At 42.1% G+C, this 12,482-nt stretch overlaps 1 protein-coding gene across 1 annotated transcript in view; it reads right to left on the bottom strand.

The window, feature by feature from the left end:
- ADGRL3 (adhesion G protein-coupled receptor L3) overlaps nt 1–12,482 on the bottom strand; it is a 1,077,673-nt gene that overhangs the window by 955,344 nt on the left and 109,847 nt on the right.

The following is a 12,482-nucleotide window of genomic DNA, read 5'->3' as shown; positions in this document are numbered from 1 at the left end:
CAGCTGGCATAAGCTCTCGCGCCCAAAATTCAGTGCCAAATTTGACACCAGTGCTATGCTCTAAAGAGTGAAAGCGCCTGTTATAAAATAGCATAGAGGAATCTGGTCCTATGCACCTCTAATAAACAAAAAAAATACCAAAGTCCTCTCAATCCCAATGGAATAAAACTACAACATGAGGAGAACCACACAGGTCCACTTATTTCTTCTTATTAAGGAGGGGAAAAAGGACCTCAGATGTCGTAAGATGTTTTAACAGCTGCACTTCATTGTGGCTACACAGCACATCTTTAGCAATGACTCAGTCATTGGTCCAAAATCTGCCGTAGTGAAAAATTCATAACAACACCAGTCCTTAAATTCATATGCAATTTCACTGTGCAATATTCTTGTTTTCATTTTTCTTATATTTTTCCACAATTCAAAGTTATATTTCAAGCTTAATGAGGATTGTCAGCAGATAGCCTGGAATTATATCATGCGATATAACTGGCTATCCACTAAGTGCTAACCAGCGATATTAAGTAGGAGATAGCCGGCTAAGAACCATTTAGCTAAGTGCTGTTCCCGGCCAGTTAAATGGCTTTGAATATCAGTCAGACAACACACAGTATTCTTTAAGTTACATGCACAAGTAGGAGCCCCACCCCTTTGAACGCCTGCTTGCATTTATGAGCTGTGATGCTTAGGCGTGCCCTTACAGAGAAGCGGTGAGGCCCCCTCCTGGCGCTTTTGCAGGCAAATGTACAATTACATGCATAAGCGCTAGTGTTCTGTGCATTAATGCATGCAAGGGAGTATAAAATGTTGGTGGCCAGTAATATAAATTGTCCGCAATGTGTCTGGGTATCACAGAACAGCAATTTAAATGGCCTGATTTTATATTAGTAAGTTTTAAAAATGAACAGAGAAGCAAAGGCACGCTCACGCCATCTTCCAACAAATGCATAGCTTGCTTTGAATGTTGGTCCGACAGTTATTCATCTGCAGTCCAAGCGGAAAAAGGAAAGTGGGTCCTCGATTTCCACAAGAAAAGCAGACACAAAGCAACAGAGGTGAAGGTGGGGAAAAAAAATTCCAAATGACCAAAGTAGTCAAGGAGTAAGAGTGTCCAAAAAGTAAACTGACCGTCAGTTTACATTGGTGAATAAACTTTTTGGATGCCCTTACTCCTTGACTACTTTGGTCATTTGGAATTTTTCTCCCCACCTCCACCCCTGTTGCTTTGAGTTATTCACCTGCAGCATACGTGAGTCTGTGAATTACTGGTAAACCCAAATTCTGTGTTGTTTTCAATGTTTAGCTCTTCAATCTCTTGTCCTGACACTGTACCCCAAGAGCGGAAGTGGCATCCTTTTGCACATCCAAGTTAAACTCTATACTTGTTTCATTATTGCCTGTTAGCCTCTGAGGGCCCAGGGACAATTGAAAAAGTTCACACAAGTATATTACAGGGTCCCGTTATTAGTGTAAATCTATACATTTTGCAGAGACTCTACATGATTTAAAAATGCAAGGCCTTGGTACAAATAAATATAAGGGGATATGATGGACCTTCAGTACCTGAATGTAACCTCATCTTGAGTTATACCACCTTGGGTAAATTTATTTTTAAAAGGTGATAAATAAATAAAAAGCTATGAGCTAACTTCAATCCCAAACCATGAACTGCTACTGGAGCTCTTATGCTGTACTGGATTTTCTGGCTGTGGACTACAGCAGGTTGCTCATATCCGCACAATTTCTACTTTATGTTATCCCAAGGTTCCTAATACTCAGCACCTCTGGTACTGAAACCAGGTGTAGCCAAAAGATTATGGGGCAATGTTCAAAGCAATTTAACCAGTCAAAAATGACTCCTGTCCGGTTAAATCATTTTTTTAGGCTAACTGCTCACTTTTAGCGGTACTTAACCAGTTAGTGCTGCTGACAATAACCAGTTAGCATCTAACGCAAATCCAGCTATTTTGAAGGCATTCCGGGAGCAGAGACTGCACTTGCCAGCTAACTGCCGATATTCAGCGCTTCGGCCAAGGTCACCACATAAATAGGACAGAGTAAGTCAGTTTTATCTTTATGCGGTTCATCACAGTTGGTTAAGGCTGAATATCACTCTTAACCAGCTGTCATTTAGCTAGTTCCAGAAATCCAATGCTGAAGCCTGGATATGGTCCTGGCATTGAATTTTCAGGCATAATGCCAGTGCCGGTCAGCAGAGCGCTGAGCGCTTCCGGCTGAATAACAATACCTAATTTTATTGCCTGTTCTTTATATATTTGACACCTGTACTTGATATTATCTCTCAGGGGCTCTTTTACTAATGGCCAAAAAATGGGCTGTGTTAGTGCAGGCCCATGTTTTGGGCGTGCGCAGATCCATATTTCAGCGCGCCTGTAAAAAAAAAAGGCCTTTTTTTCAAATTTTTGCCAAAAATGAACGTGCGGCAAAATAAAAATTGGCAAGCATCAATTTTGGGTCTGAGACCTTACCGCCAGCCATTGACTTAGTAGTAAGGTCTCACACGGTAATCGTGCGGTAAATCATCTACAAGTGTAGAATGAGGATTACCGTCTGGCTTCTACCACGCGCCAGAAAATAAACATTATTTTCCAGCACACGCAGTGGACATGCATCACAAATGAAATTACCGCAAGGGCCACATGGTAGCCAGGTGGTAACTCCAAATTGACATGCGTCGGGCACACGTAGGCACCTACGGGGCTTAGTTAAAGGGACCTCAGTGAGGTGCTGAATATCATAAGCACGCTGATCATATTCAGTTGTGTCTGAAAGTAGGATTGAAGCAGGCACAAGCTGTACTAAATGATTGGTAGTCATGCTTCTTGCTACCCACTAGCTATGTGTTAACGCAGCCAGCCAACAGCCAGAGACAATTCAAAACTGACTGTGCCGTTGCCAGTTTTAAACCTGAGCAGCATCTAACCTGACCAGATGAAAACCAGACAGGTTGGCTGACTACAGACCACTTGTCAACCCTAGCAACCAAGTTGTTTCAGGGCCCTGTCTAATAAGGTGTGTTATTGTTTTGAACACGCCTACAATTAGCGCGCACGCTAACCGTGTAGGTGCCTATAGGCATATTGTAGGCACATACACTGTTAACATGCGTACATGGTTAATGCGCGTTAAAAATGTTAACCCGCCTATAACGCGGCTTAGTAAACAGGACCCTTAGTGTTTTAATGTACATTAATTCACTTTTAATTCATGCTAATGTGAGTTAGGTACATAGCTAAAAAACAGAGTAGTGGGACTTGTATTATTTAATGTGCAATATATCACATTAACGCAGCTTATTAAATGAAAGCTAAATGTCTTATTTGTGTGTGTGTGTGTGTGACGCTGCCCCTTATTGCATTATAGATGTTTGTGAAGGTGTTTTCCTGCTCTCTACCCTAATGTGTTTCATTGATGCAGCAAAACTAAAATGTGCACTTTTTTTTTTTAACATTAGTGACCTTACAGCTGTCTTTATGGGTGGATATAAGTGTCAAGACTATCTTCCAGTTCAGAGACCTACTGCATGTTAGTGACTCATTTGACTCTATTTAGGGGGAAGTTATCAACATGAACTAACATTAAGATGGGTAATTTTACCACAAGTCATGCTATTTTAGTACAGGGTAGTAGTAGTTATACAATGAAATCCTGAACCAAAATAGCACAACTTGTGGTACAATAATCTTTCTTAACAGTAGCCTATGTTGATAACTTGTTTCCTTAGATCAGATCTAATCGTCATCGCCACCACCGCCCCCCTCCCTCCTGCCTGCTCGCCCGAAGTACCTTGGCTGGCCTCACCAGCTGCAGGCAGCGCAGCTCCTTCCTTTGCCCATCATTGCCTGTGCCTGTGGCTGCTTTCCTCAGGTCACAAATGCTCAGTCTCAACACTGAGCATGTGCGGCCTGAGGGCCCAGCAGCTGCTAGGCAGGCAATGCAAGGGGGGAGTTTTCTCTGTCCTGCTCCTGTTGGGACGCGGTCACCCAGATCCCGTCAGTAGCAGGAGAGAGAGAGACCCCTGTGCCGGGCCTCCTCTGAAGGCCCGGGCCCAGGAAATTTTGCCCTTCCCCCCCTCTCGGCGGCTATGTGCCTACCTCGTATGGGCAGTTATATGACACAATCTTAGAACATAATACCATGATACCGTTGCATTCAACCCTAAGAATGTGTTCCCCTCCCCCACCGCTGACTAGCTATTCACTAATATCAACTTTATGATTCCACCTCCCCCCCCCCCCCCCCATAAGCAGTATGACTTGCAAAGATCAGTTTTCATTCAGTGAAAGGCTCTAGTCTCCAGGACCCTGTCCTCTGCTCCAAGGAACAGTACAAGAAAGGGGATGTTAATCAGCCAAGCTGAATCCCTGGAAAGGAGAGTTTATACTATGGCCTACGTAAACCCACCCATGAACTTGTTATGACTACATATTAATGGGCCGATTCTATAACCACTGACACTCATATTAATGGAAGGTGTTTGTTAACAATGCACATTAGTGCACTAAGGAACTCATTTACTAACAACATACGTTAACACCATTATTGCTGTAAGATCTATTGTATAGAACGGGCCCTGTGGCAGTGTGTTATAATAGTTTTAGCACACTGTTAGTATATATATATATATATAGTTTTTTTTTTTAATTTGTACCCTGCGCTTTCCCACTCATGGCAGGCTCAATGTGGCTTACATGGGGCAATGGAGGGTTAAGTGACTTGCCCAGAGTCACAAGGAGCTGCCTGTGCCTGAAGTGGGAATTGAACTCAGTTCCTCAGGGCCAAAGTCCACCACCCTAACCACTAGACCACTCCTCCACTGTTGCTACTATTTCAGATTCTACATGGAATGTTGCTATTCCACTAGCAACATTCCATGTAGAAGTTGGCCCTTGCAGATCACCATTGTGGCCGCGCAGGCTTCTGCTTCTGTGAGTCTGACGTCCTGCACGTACGTACGTGCAGGACGTCAGACTCACAGAAACAGAAGCCTGCGCAGCCTTCTACATGGAATGTTGCTAGTGGAATAGCAACATTCCATGTAGAATCTCCAATAGCAGCAACATTCCATGTAGAATCTCCAATAGTATCTATTTTATTTTTGTTACATTTGTACCCTGTGCTTTCCCACTCATGGCAGGCTCAATGCGGCTTACATGGGGCAATGGAGGGTTAAGTGACTTGGCCAGAGTCACAAGGAGCTGCCTGTGCCTGAAGTGGGAATCGAACCCAGTTCCCCAGGACCAAGGTCCACCACCCTAACCACTAGGCCACTCCCTACCCCCCAACCTCTTTTAGGTCAGGAACTAAACGTGCCTCTCTTTAAATGCATACCCTCAGCAGACAGTGTGTGTTTTATTGAAAAAGGGAGACTATTTACATTTTCTCACTAAAATGCCAGGATGCGTTTTCTGCCTTTTTAAGGACAATATATGCTCTGTGTAGGAGTGGGGGGGGGGGGGGGGGGGGGGGGGGGGTAGGGACTGGGGGAAATCTAAAACAATTTTCTGTTTGAATTCTTAAAGGATGCATGCTTCAGTTCTTTTTATTACTAATATGTTATTGATTCCCGGGATGTGTTATGACCTCAGGCACCAGGATTTGAAAGCGCCATTCAATTTAGCATGTGGTTCTAGTCAAAACAGGCAATAGAAGTCGATAATCCGTTTAATACCAATGTGTAGGTTATACAGAACTAGACATTTTAATAACGGTCTGTATATTGCAGTGTACGGTTGCTTTCCACTGCAATTTTAAAAAACATTATCCATGTCAAATGTAAGTAGGTATTCCTATCTGGAATACCTTTTTTTCACTCTAAACTTTTGCATGCAAGATGATCAAAATATTGCTGAAGTTAAAAAAAAACGGAGGAAAAAGGGCTTCAGTGAGTCTGTCACGTCTCAGATAAACTTTGGACTAATGATTATATTTTATCATGTTACTATATAGTTCAACAAATCCATATTCTTTAATCTCCGCTAATTATCTTGGTTTAAGTGCTGCCTCGCCCTACAGTGCGACACCATTTCACAGAGGTCTTTTTTTTTTTCACCCTTTCCTGCCAAAGTGTTTCACATCTCCTGGGTCAGAATTAATCATGACACTTTCCAAGGACAACCTTGTGCATCTGAAACAGGGTGTGGTATCTATCTTTGAAATCAAAGCTCTGTACCATGTACATTCTGCTTTTTTCTCTCTCTCTCTCTCTTCTTTGAATCAATGCGCATTGTTCCAGAGCCTTTGTTACTATGCACAGCAGGGATCTGTGATTGACTCCTGCAGCTGCCCATGAGAGGAAGAACCAAACAAATTGTTTGGTCCTGAATACTAATAGGGCTGCAGAAGGGGAAAGAGGAAGAAATACCAATCAGATAACTCTGTCATGAATACTAACCACGCTGGAGGAAGAAAGAACAAAAGCAATCAGACTGCAGTCCACTACATAGAGTCAAAAGGAAAGTGGGGCTTCTGTTTAAAATGAATGAATAATCATGTCAATAAAGTGGAGTCAGATGCTTGCTTTCCCCCTCCAATTCTGACGCTGCTCCATCCGAGGAGGATCATATTTTTAGTGTATCCACAAAGTTCCCAGGAGGGGAGGACTGCTGGAAATTCAGTCTTTAAAGTTTAAAGTGTGGATCGGATTTGCTTGGGTTCCCAGTGAGATACTGCAGAGATTCCATTTTTGTGACCTTTCACCCTTGTGGTCTTCTGAGCATCGCTATCTGAGGCCAACTCAAGTGGCAGCCTGTCTGCTGGGAGGAAATGGGAACTGCAGAGCAGCAGGCTACAGTGGAAGCTGCAGCATTAGAAAAAGGAGGAAGAGGAACCAAGGAGGAGAAAAATAGATTAAAGAGAAAAAAAATGTGAAGGGCTAGCAAAGGACATGAAATAAGGGGCAAAACAACTCACTTTGTTCAATGTTTCCATTTTTCTAGTAGCCTAGTGGTTAGTACAGTGGGCTAAGAACCTGGGGAACTGGGTTCAATTCCCACTGCAGCTCTTTGTGAATCTGGGCATTTCACTTAACTCTTCATTGTCCCAGGTATAGTACTTAGATTGTAAGCCTATTAGGGACAAAGAAAGTACTGCATATAATAATTGTAAACTGCTTTGATTGTATCGCAGAAAATCAGTATAAGGGCAACTTTGGATACAAATGAGCTGAAGGAGAGCCACTAAATATCTTCCTTTGAGGGGCTGTGACACTGCTCACCAGTGTGTGTTAATTACATCCCTTTCAGGCCGCCTTCAAATTTTTTCAGTGAGGGTATTCTCAAGAAGGTGGGTAGTGAATTATTTGCTTCTATTGAGAAATGCCTTATTCTTTAAGCATGCTATCTTCCCCCATCTACTTCCCCTTTTCTTTCACAAGCTTGGGTAGAAAGGCAGAGAGTAGTGAAAAAAAAACAAACCCCACAACCCACAGAATGGTGATGGGAACCACTCTAGAGGTCTCCAGGGGCCAGAACTGGTGCCTGGGCCTTGCATTGAAGAGCACCGCCTTAGATGATAGATGCTTTAAGGTGAGTCCTTCCTTTCTTATGTCGTTTATTGCTGAAACTACAAAGGTCTAAACCGCCTTTCTCTCAAACCTTCGAGAAAAATGTGAAGAATGAGCACAGAGTATAAAATAGATGTGCAGTCTGTGTACTTTTCCTGAAAAGTGTCATGTGGTCATGCAATGCCTACAAAAGAGAGAATGCTACTGCAAATTGCACCAGGCAACAATTCAACCCTGGCACAATTACTGTCAGCAATGCACACAACTTGAGGCCAGGGGACACACAAAATAGAGCTATTTCCTAATGAGGTACCATTAGGACCGAGTTGATTTATGTACTGTTTGACACAGGGTATACATGGATCCCTCAGATCATCTATAATGTCTCTTCACAAGATTTGTTTCCCTGGAGGAAAAAGTGGACATCAATTTCCACATGCTTGCCAAAGAGAGGAAAGGATCAACAATTAACTCTCACAACAAAGTTAACTCACCTGGGGGTGGATGACATATGTAGTTTTTATTTATTTATTTCTTTATTTTATTTATTTGTTGCATTTGTATCCCACATTTTACCACCTATTTGCAGGCTCAATGTGGCTTACATTATTCCGTAATGGCGATCGCCATTTCCGGAATGAAAAATACAAAGTGGTGTGCATTAAAGTTCATAAGTGACAGAGTAAATTAAGCAGTCAAGTATAGAGAATTCATTCCGGAATGAGAAAAAAGTATTGCGTTAAAAGTTCATTAGTGACGAAGTAAATGAAGCAGTCAAGTATAGAGAGTTTATGTAAACTATAGACATCAAAATACATTCATGTAGAAATAATTCCATTTGTTTATGTAACTCCTGCTCCCCCCCCCCCCCCCACGAAATTGCCTGAGAATTTCTGGGTGGTCACTAGGGTTGGGGAGTTGTTATTGACAGCCCCACGATGAAATCATTCTGAAGGACAGCCCCTGGAGGCAGGGCCAGAGAGTTAATAAAAGTAGTAAGTTTAAGGAGTTCTGGGTCTATGGTAGACCACCCCCGCCAGATGACCTGTAGCACCGAAGGGCATTCCTAGTTCAGGATGGGACAGCCAACTAGCTAGAAGACCAATATTGGATTTGAAATCCCATTGACAGAAGACACTGCAGTACACTCCACACAGTAGCTGCCAAGACAAGGAAAACTCTACCGTGCTGTACCCAGACTAAAGAGATCACTGTATGGGGGAATCAGTGCGGAGTCACCAAGTATCTGGTCCCTACACTTAAATCCAATAATTGAGAGCTAATTCTGAGGATAATGTCAATGCCCCTGTTCCAGTTGCAAATAGGAGATATGTAAAATAACACGTTCTGTATGTGTGTGAACTGAAACTAACAAGAGGAGAAAAATCACTCTTTGTACCATGTTTTATCATTTTTTTGTATTTGATGGAAAGAAAATCACTGTATAGAAAGTCTGCAATGTGAATACAGAAAAGCGCCCAGATATCATTGGAGACTAGGTTTAAAGCTGTGCTGATACATCTGTCAGATCTCTGAAGTGTTCTGACCAAGTTGATTCTTATGAGCTACGTTTTAAGTTCCTGTTAGTAAAGTGAGTTGAAGTTGGTATAATTGAGGCTGCTGGCTTTTCTTTGGGAGTGCCCAGAGAGAGGGTACCCTCAGCCTACCGGAGTATTCCGGCTCCGGCCCACACCCAGCTCCTGAGATCCCTTGCAGTAGGATCTGAGTGTGTGCAGACAGAAGCATTTGTTTGTGTGACTCTGGTCAACGGGGGGGGGGGGGGGGGGGTGGTAATAGAGTGGAGCGAGACCCCAGGGTGAAGCTGAGCCGGGGGTGATCCCGGGGTTACATTTGCAACCTGACAGTTTCCTCCTACTACTTGTTTACTTCCAGCTCAAGGACAAGATCTGGAATATGGCGGCATTTACAACTACCTAAAGATTGTTCTGTCACGTATCCCACCCTATTTAGAGGCCGATGCAGGAAGGCATGTGGTAGAGCTGTGCACAGATGTATGAGTGTCTACCATGGAACGCAGTAAGTTAATTACAGGCAAATTTTATGCATGGAAATTCTGAGACAAATGAAGGGGAAAGAGTATGCCAGATGCATGCACAAAAGGTTTTGCGGTAAGCAGAGCTTCTTGTGTGCGTGTCTATATCAAACCCGAAAGTGTCAACACACATTAGCACCTGCTCTGTGCCCAAATATGAGCCTTTCAAAAATTGTTTCCACTTCTAAGATTTTATTTTTTTTATTTAGGTACAGAAGAACAGGTGCCGATGTGTGCTTTCACTTTTGTTTGGACATGCACACATTTGTTGCCAAGAAAGTTTAATTGACGGGAGAAGGTGTCAAGTGACAAGGCCAAAGCCTTCTACACCCAAGGAGGTTTAATTGCTTCCCTTGGCAGCAGCTTCCACCTTTATACACTCTTGACCATGGTGGCTTGATGTCAGCAGGATAAGGGATATAGATTTATAGGGGTCTTTCTTGATAAAGCGTTTAGCGAAACATGTACCATGTCGGAAGAAGAGTGCCCCTATAGCCGACTATTATGAGAGTTTCTGCTTTAAGATGAGTATTGAATATATGGTAAGATTAAACACGATTTGATGGAAGATTTAAAAGTGAAAATATAAGGAAATGTATTGAAGGGAGGTGGAGGATATTGTGCCGATGACGATTGGGGTACATAAGTATCTACATGTACGTAAGTTGATGGATGCTGTGCGGTACAACTGAGGTTCATGATCCAACACAGTTCTCTGGCTGAATCAGAGTGATATTCATAAAGATTAATTGTATATCCTAAAATAACACATTGTGACAGAGTGATTCAGCAGAACATTTTGGTGGAATAATCTACTTTGAGTCGACCTTTATACACTCAACATGGCGGCAAGCTCTGCCTACTGGATTCAGGCCAGATAATGGGCCAAGCATGCTCTTGCCATTTCCTGTCAATTAAACCTCCTTGTTTGCTGCTTACCATCCACATTAAAAGGATTGCATAGGCTTCCTTCTGCTTGCAATACAAGACAAAATCTGCACTTTAATGTGAAAGATTGACAAGAAATCCTCTCCACAAAATCTTCCAAACAGTCCTGGGCCTGGCGAAAAAATTCTTAAATTGTGTGCCCATCAGAAGTGGGCGGCATACTCTTGGCATTGCACAGAGTACGTTAATTAGCTTGTTAGCATACCTTTTAATATAACCTGTGCTGTTTCTTCCTACATGAACTAACACTCGTGCACAATTCCACTCTGAATCACTGAGCACATACAACCCACGTTCAACTCACGGTAACTCTGTGGCTAAGCCCACAGTTACTCTCTGCATCAGCTCTTTAGCGTGGTTACTGTAGTAACAGTTCTCAGCCAGCAGCTCTGCATCATGACCCTCTCTGGAAACATGCAATCACAAACTGTGAATCTGGTCGATAGCTATCACCCTTATGCAACAGCTGTTACACCCTACCCCTGGGACTATGAACCAAGGATCATATCTATGCTATTTTAATGTTCTAATGCATACCCATTAAAGTGTTTCATTGTATTGTGCTGACAGTGTATCATGTCTATGTTATATGAATGTTCTTCCATTCTGCTTATTATAGTATCATTCAAACTCTGCTGACATTTATCATATATTTATGTTATATGTTTGTTTTACAGTGCTGTTAAATGGTTATATTTCTTATACTGTATCATCCTAGTCTTAGTACTACGATCCAATTTGCCATCTCAAAGTTTAACTCATTGGTTGTACTGATGCTTATATTTGATCATTTTGCTATTGTGTATGCTGTTAACAAAATTGTAAATTTTATGTCAAGCTGTACCTGCTGAACACCACTTTGGATGAATCTCTTCATAAAGAGTGGTGGAGTGGCCTAGTGGTGGAAGGGAAAATTAATCTCCAGATGGATGAAGGATTGAAGGTTCACAGTGGCATATCTCAGGTCCATTTCCAACAGAGCTTCAAGCCAAAGTACTAAGAGTAATTCCAAAGGATGTGTTTAGGTCAGTGTCCTCCCCTATTCTGCTGACTGTAGATAAAGTAGGGGCAAGGTGAAGAATCTTTCAGGCTTCACACTTTCTAGTTAATATTATCTACCCATGTTGTTTCTCGTTGGAGACTGAATATACTGTTTTGCAACAATGCCAACTACAGAAAATCTCTCTATACGACATCTTGGCCACCATTCCCAGCCTTACAGATCACCTTCAATTTTCCAAGTACCAGATGATATGAATAAGCTGGTGTGCGAGTCTGGAATCCAAAATCAGGAGTTACTGAGAATCCATAGAAGGATGGGCTGACCACCCAGAGATTTTAACTGTACTGCATATGTTTTCACACAAAAAAATACTTGTTTCTTTCTAACTGAAATTACCAGTGAGTTATTTTTTGGCAACTTAATAACTCAGGCTGTCAAAACTGGGCACATACATATTAAGGGAGTAATTTTGTAAAGATTTTCCATGTGTAAAGCCTATTTAAGGGAGAAAGTTATCAATATGGGCTACCGTTAAGACGTGCTCTTTTACTGTTAACCCCAGTTATTAGTAACTAGATCTCATTGCATAAAATGGGACCTGTGGTAAAATAACATGCCTTAATGGTATCCAACGTTATGTGTGAAACTGAGCTTAAGTTTGACTGCACATGCATGTCAAGAGTACCAATGTTTTCTTTATAAACTAGGCGCTAACAGGACTTTTCACATAGGTGTCCTGCTATAAAATCAGGACCTGAGGGTAATTTTTACAGTATGGGCTAATAGTTAGTCACTGGTTATGCAGGTAAGTGCAAATGCCTAATTCCTGTATATGACATATAGCACGTATTTTACAGGTGGGTGGAAACAAAGGCAGAGTCTAGGCAGAATATGGACAGGACTCACAATTACACATGTGTGAGTCGATATTCAATGTGATTTAACCAGCAAGA

Source organism: Microcaecilia unicolor, chromosome 2, assembly GCF_901765095.1.
Source record: "Microcaecilia unicolor chromosome 2, aMicUni1.1, whole genome shotgun sequence".
Taxonomy (NCBI): domain Eukaryota; kingdom Metazoa; phylum Chordata; class Amphibia; order Gymnophiona; family Siphonopidae; genus Microcaecilia; species Microcaecilia unicolor.
Note: the sequence above shows the minus strand (reverse complement) of the source record. Positions and strands in the feature narration are given on the sequence as shown.